The 6293-nt window shown below is 51.1% G+C and overlaps 1 non-coding gene across 1 annotated transcript; it reads right to left on the reverse strand.

Annotated features, from left to right (window-relative positions):
• Positions 1-5358: 5358 nt before the first annotated feature.
• On the reverse strand, positions 5359-5465 carry LOC139075864 (U6 spliceosomal RNA). Its single transcript, XR_011526776.1, has one exon. It is a non-coding gene; the product is annotated as a U6 spliceosomal RNA (small nuclear RNA).
• Between the last annotated feature and the right edge of the window lie 828 nt (positions 5466-6293).

A 6293-nucleotide genomic window follows, 5' to 3' on the forward strand; every position in this document is an offset into this window, starting at 1 on the left:
TGGCCGCATCTAGAAGAAGCCTGAAAGATGAGGTGTCTCTACCAGGGTTTCTCTTCCTCAGCATATTGATATTTGGGGCTGGGTAGTTTGTTGGGAGAAGTTGCACTGTGCGTTACAGGATGTTTAGCCGCATCCCTGGGCTACCCATTAGATGCCAGAAGCACCCCTTCTCCCCCCAGTCCTGGCCATGTGTGAAGACCAAAAGTATGTCCAGACATTGCCAAATGCCCCCTCGGGGGCAAAATTAACCCTGGTTGAGAACCACTGATCTAGACCAGTGCTCACAACTTGCCAATGAGAAAACAGCCCCCTCACTCCCTCACACAAAGTCCTGGGTCCAAGGCTAGCAGTTGAGCCCTGAGTGAATTAGGCCTTGGTCTTCTGGTACAGGACAGTTTCTGTCCTATGAGATGCCTGCCTTCTCTAAAGAAAATGAGTCGTGAGCAGGAACAACCCAATCCTGGAGGCGTTTCTGAGAACTGAGATCCACCGCTCTGGGCCTGTCACGCTGGAGGGAGCCCAGTATCTCAGTTGCTGATATAGATTCTTATGGTAGCCTCCTCCTTGGCATCTAATTATTTCCATGAATAGAGACCTAGGCTAGGAATAATTTTGAGCAAACAATAAACTGGGTTATTAGTATGTTTGGGTTTCTTTTGGCAGGGGTGTGGGGGACAGGCAGAAGCATTTCTTGGAAAGAAAGACACGTTAAAGAAACGTGATTAAGCTGTATTTGGAAGTATCTAGATCTGGGTGGTTGATTGATATTAAATGCCAGGACGACGGCATTTATGAGAACAAAGGCAAAGAGAAGGCTCTTCTGATCCGAACAACTCCCAAGGGCAGCAGGGTGTCTCAGTCCCCACTCCCGGGACCAAAGAAGCTGTGCTGTGGGCACGTCTCCATCCGGGAACTGCCTCCCCTCCTGCTGGGCGTGGGATTAAAGGGAAAGGGACAAGGCCAATGCCTGTGATGTTTCCAGGTCACAGTCTGCACCAGCACACCAATTGGCATCGGCTTCCTGCATCTGCAGCATTTTCTGCCTGGGAACCAGGTCAGAAATTCTGGTCTGAGCGAGACTTCACTTTCCGTCGTTCAGGACAGTGCCTAGGAAAAGATGCGGCCCCGCAGCGCAGAGTTAAGCACCCCTGTTTTCAGGGGTTTCCCCCTGGACTAGGGTGTGATGTCAAGTTGCAGCCCAGGCTGAGGCCATTGGGCACATTTATAACTCAAAGCAGCTGCCATCGGCCTTCTGGGACCTAGTGTACCTTTCAGAGTACGACATGGGCAAAGGAGAATTTGAAAAAAAGCAGGTTTCAGGTTTCCTTCTGGATACTTCTAGATCCTTCATCTCATTCTTGAACTTACTGGGAAAAGGCAGCTGGGGAGCCCAGAGGCTTCGAAAACTGTGCATCTGCACCCCAACTCCGCCCCCCAGCCCCCGAGGGCACTCACAAGTCCCTCTCAGGGCAGACTGACCGAGCTTTGGCCACGAGGAACGTCACAAACTCCCAAACTCTGCTCTCTTCCTCCCTGAGACCTCCCAGGACTTGAGCAAAGCCTGAATCTTCAGAGTCCAACTGGTTTTTCTTTTCTTCAGCAGCTCTAGTAACTAAACCTTGAGGTTGTTAATGAAAAAGAAACCCCTGGCGTTTTCCTGAGGCAGGGATTTGCTGGTTTCTGGGTAGAGACCTGGCGGCCGACGTGGCCTTACCTTTTGTCATGGAAAGCAGTCAGCTGGGGCGGGTGGCTGGGTGGCGGGCGCCGCTGAAGAAAGAAGGAATTTCCTGTCAGATCTGAAAACAAAAAAGGTCAAAAAAGACCAGATACCTGCTGAATTCCTCCCTGCTTTTTTATTCATGATGTTAGAGGATCATTACCAAACCCTGGGAGACCTGGAGAGTGTCCTTTATCATTTTAAAACAGGTAAACATTACAATGATAATTCATCAGGTGCCAGGACTGTCCTAAATATGTATATGTATATATATAAAATACAGGATAGCTATATTACCCCTCCCAACAACTCTGTGAATTAGATACTGTTATTTTTCATTCACCAATGAGAATACTGAGGCCCACAGAGTTTGTATAACTGGGCCATGTTCAAAAATCTAAATGGTTGCTGCCGGTGAGTGGTAAAATGAGGCCATCTGACGTCAGAGCCCACCTGCCCCTGACCTACTATAATGCCTCTCCATTTTGAAGATGAGAAAGGTGACGCACAGAGAGGTTAAGTGACTTGTCCAAGGCCACACAGCTTGTTGGTTGTGGATTTGGGCTTACAGCCCAAGCGCTTGCCCTGCTGCCTCCCCTTCTGGCATTTCCTTTCTATGCTCCCTAAGATTGGTTTTTGGGTCTGGGGATCCCTTTTGTGGTTACAGGATGGTAAGCTGTGGGAAGGGAAGTCACTTTTCCTTGACATGTCCTCCTTTGCAGGATCAGCCAGCAGCCAGGTCAGAGGCCCAGATCTCCGGCTCTGAAGCTGCCAAGGGAAGCCAGATGTTGGGGATGCTGATTTGGAACCTTGGATTCATAGGAAATTTATCCACTGACTCAGCAAATCCCTTTGGGCATCAGGCCCTGTGCTGGGCATTGAGGACACTGAGACAACTGAGACCCACTCAGACCTTTAGCCAGGAGGGCAGAAGCCTGGAATAGAGCGCGCAGGGTGGGGAGGGTCCTCAGGGTGGGGCTGAGCTTCCTCCACCTAGCTCTCAGCCTCCGGTGAGGGAGAGGGAACGCTTTAACTCCTGGAAGAGCGGCGGCCAGCAGCCCGGTCCTGGGCTGGGACGGGCGGCAGCTCCATCGCTCGCTCCGTCGGTTTCCTGCGGCTCGTGCTAGGAGGAGACGAGAACCAGACGGTGTTCGGAGCGGTGGTGCTTCTGGACCGACAGAAGCCGCGGCAGCCCGGCGGAGCCCTCTTCAGGGCCTCGGCCTCGCCAGCCCCGGGCGGGCGGGCGCATTCCAGCGGCCGGGCTGGCGTCAGCGGCCGCGCTCCCGGCTGCCAGCTTTCAGCCCCCACCCCGGCGTGCAGAGACGGACTTGTCCGCACTCACTTCAAAGGAGGTTCCCGGCTACCAGTGCGTTGGGGATTTCTCCTCCCTTTTACCCTACTGAAATGCGTTATGCAAACCGCGATGCAGGAATCCTGCTGCTCCGTGTTGGGATCAGAAAGCGGGACCTTAACAAGCATGAGGACCTCTCTTCTCTCCCACCCGCAAGGATGACGCCAGCTGCCCCCATTCCCGAGCTGCTCACCTCCAACTCTCCACACCTGGGCTGACCCACAGGCACTGGGACTGTGGCCCAGCATGCAAACTCCCCAGGCCCCAGCCTTCTCCTGAGATGGATAAGAGCCATATATACTGCACAGGGCTGTTGAGAGCGTTAAAATGTCTATTTATATTTGAATCTGTGTGTTTGACCAAGAGTACAATGAGAAGGGCTTTGGCATCCACTCGGAGCCTCCACTTGTGTCTTCTCAGAAAGCCTGATGTCAACATTATCCATTTGTTTGCCCAATAGCCTTGGAGGGTGAGTATTATTAGCCTCCTATTACAGAAAGGCAGCAACAGAGTCAAAACCTTGGCAGACTGCCGTGGCTGGGAAACCGGGAAAGGCTTACAGGAAAGAGAAGTTCAGTCATCGTCCACGGCAGTGAGCGATGAGTCAGTTAATAAATGTACCAAACACCTACTGACTCTTCTTTTGTTCCCTCTGTTTTCCTCACACCCCACATCCGAGCCCAAAGCAAGCGCTGTTGGCTCTAGTATCCAGAATTGGTTCCAGCCCAGAACTTCTCACCAGTTCACCTGCCACCACATCTCTGGCCTGGAGGGCCACCGCAGCCTCCTGACTGGCCTCCCAGCCTCACCTCCTGGCTCCCTACTGTTCAGGTTGCATTCATGTTCCGAGCTCATTCTCTGCTTGGAAGCCAGAGGATGAATCTTTTCGACAACAGACATGATTATATTGCTTTCCTGCTTAGAACCTTTTGGTAGCTTCTCTTACTAGCAAACTCCCAAGTTCTTCCGTGGCCCTGCATGAACAGCTCCTTCCCCCCTCCTCCCACAAACCCCCTTTACTTGGCTCCAGCCGCTCACCGCTTTGCAGCCCCTCAGATATTCCGGGCTCTTCTGTCTTAGGGTCTCTCTGCAGTTATGCCTCCTGCCACGGGAGCTTAATCCCCCAGATCTTCTCAGGCTTCCGCTCAAAGGCCCGTGTCTCGGAGCAGCTGTCCCTGAGCATCCACGTCCCTCCCCACCTCCGCCAACTCCCCTCAGGCTGCCTTTTATAAATTGTTCTTCGCACCTTAGCTAAACCACTGATTTAAAAATAAAACAAAAACGTTATGTTAACAGGATGGTTTCTGGGGATGAGTGGTGAGCAGGGGAGTAGGGACCAGAGGGAGGATGGTGGTATGATTCACCCAGCTGCACTCTCAGGTAATCCCAGTCATGTCTGTCTCCTCTTATTTTAAAAAGAGAATGTAGCGGCCAGCCAGATGGTGTAGTGGTTAAGTTCGCACTGTCCCCTTCCATGGCCCAGGGTTCATGGCTCCAGAGCCCATGCACAGACCTACACACAGCTCATCAAGCCATGCTGAAGCGGCGTCCCACATACATAATGGAGGAAGACTGACACAGATGTTAGCTCAGGGCCAATCTGCCTCACACACACACACAAAAAAGTCCATGTCCAAGAGAAATAATTGTCTTATTGATCTTCAGAGAAAGGTACATTATTCCTCCTTCCTGTTTGGGGAAGCTGAGGCACAGAGCCTCCACTTTCCCAAGACTTTTATTCATGATATACCTCACTTGCCCAACTGTGGCATCACTCAGGACATAGTATAGAAGAAGTTGTCTTTCTCCTTTAGTTTTAAATGGGCAAAACCCCAAGAATTTTTGCTATGTTTAGCCTGGATTTAGAACTCAGCCGTCCCCTTTCCCCACACATCACTTCCCTCTTGCCACGTTCATACCTCCCCTGCGTTCCCCTGGAGACAGCGGTCTCAGCCAAACACCTGGAGCCTTTGATCATCCACCCATCAGCTGCCCCCAGCGCTCGTTTCAGCCAGAAGACTTTCAAGTTCTCCCCCTCGACCAGGTTTGGGAAAGGAAAAAAAGGCCGATAGCAGCTGTTACACCGCACCTTGCTTTGCATACGGTGGTAAGAGCCAAAGCATTGCTGCTTCAGCAGATTTTAAAAACCTTCCTTCGATGGGATTAACTGCCGTGCAGCCAATGATGGCCGCCACACAGCATAGCAAAGTAAGCCACAGAACCCCGCTTCTTCCACTGCCTGCTCAGATGTGGGCCCGATGTCCCTTTTTTTTTTTTTAATCACTTTATTAAAAATGTAGAATGCTTCACAAATTTGCGTGGCATCCTTGCTCAGGGGCCATGCTGATCTTGTCCGTATCGTTCCAATTTTAGTATACGTGCTGCCAAAGCGAGCACTCTATGTATGTTTCTTGATTCAGGAACTGCTGAGAATATACATGTCCTACCCTTATAGGATTATAATCCTGGACAGAGGACTAGCAGTGGGGCTGGCACTCGTGTGGCCGTAATTCTCCTTTCCAGCATCTTACATGTGAAGATTCCTCTAAAAGGGTAGCATCACAGTTCATTCTGATGCTTCCAGATTTGGTGCCCTTTCATGTGTTCAGTGGTTTTTACTACTCACTTTCTATACCTACCAGGAGACACAGCTAAAATCAAGGTCCTTGTAAGGATGACGCTTACCTTCTAGCGGAGGAGAAGAAGCAAACAGGGGATAACAGCAGGATGACAGTGCTTTGATGGGAAAGTGTGGGGTGCTGGGTGGGATCCCTGGGAGAGGCTCCAAGCCTGACCTGAGTAGAAGTTGGTGAGACGAAGAGGGCGGGGAGGGAGGGAACAGGTTTTGGGGTAGGGGCAGAAGAAGAGTGAAGGCCTGGAAGTGAGAGGCCATGGCTCCTGTGGGGAACTGAGGGAAGCCGCGCTTGGAGGCAGGTAGCCTACAGCAGAGCTTCAGGCAGGGAAAGGCAGTGGCGGAGCTGGGAGGTGAATCTATGGTCTGATGAGGCCCATCAGTAGAACAGAATTGGGCGGAATCGAACAGAATAGAAATGAATCAAATTTCAATTTAAGAGTGAAATTTCTATTTTAAATAGACTCCTTTGTGGAAAACCTTTTGGAAGGACAAGATCTTCTAAGAGAGACCACTGTGGAAGCTACTGGAGAAATATAAGCGAGAGGTGATGGGAGTCTAAAGTAGGGTAGGGGATAATGGGGAAGAAAAGA

This window comes from Equus przewalskii, chromosome 14, assembly GCF_037783145.1.
Source record: "Equus przewalskii isolate Varuska chromosome 14, EquPr2, whole genome shotgun sequence".
NCBI lineage: Eukaryota > Metazoa > Chordata > Mammalia > Perissodactyla > Equidae > Equus > Equus przewalskii.